Source organism: Apodemus sylvaticus, chromosome X (genome assembly GCF_947179515.1).
Source record: "Apodemus sylvaticus chromosome X, mApoSyl1.1, whole genome shotgun sequence".
In the NCBI taxonomy this organism is placed as follows: domain Eukaryota; kingdom Metazoa; phylum Chordata; class Mammalia; order Rodentia; family Muridae; genus Apodemus; species Apodemus sylvaticus.
In genome coordinates, this window is record NC_067495.1 from 103,441,412 (window position 1) to 103,442,150 (window position 739).

The window sequence follows — 739 nt, forward strand, 5'->3', positions numbered from 1 at the left end:
GCAATTTCCCTGCCTCAACTTCCTGCATATTGGGATTACAGGTATGAAATATTTTGTCCAGCTTGGGGTTTTCTAATTTCTTGAATTGAAAGTTACAATCATCAGCTCTATGTGGTATTTTCCAAGACAAACAATTAAAGTTAAAAATTTGCCTATATGATGGATTTAAACCATGTTATACAAATATGTATTTGTATATTAAATTATATATATATTGTGATTTCTTTAAAAAATAAAACATGTTATATAATTTCAAATTACTTGGGAACTTCCTATATCATCACTGGTTTCTGTATAATGTCAGTTTAAGGCATCCATAGAATTTCAGAAATATATTGAAGTTTGTTTTATGACCTAAAGTATGGTGTATTGTTCACAAACTAATAATTTAATGATACTACATTTCATTATCATTTTGGGTTCCTGTAATATATTTTTGGATATGCTATAAATCACACATCTTTTATTGCTATGTTAAAACTAAATAACCAATTGGTTTGAAGAAATTTGTTACTGCAGATATAGAAAAATAAATATCTTCCTATTTGTTTTATTTCTTCCATTATAGGTTTCTTCCTGATCTTATACTTTGTAGTCTAGTTAATTTCTCTTAGTGCTTTTTAATAGCACAAATCTGTGGAGAGGAATTTGTTTCTGTTGTGCTTAAAATGTTTATATTTCCACTGTGTTTTAAGAGAATATGTTTACAATAGTTTTGCTGTTATTATTTCTGCTAGGA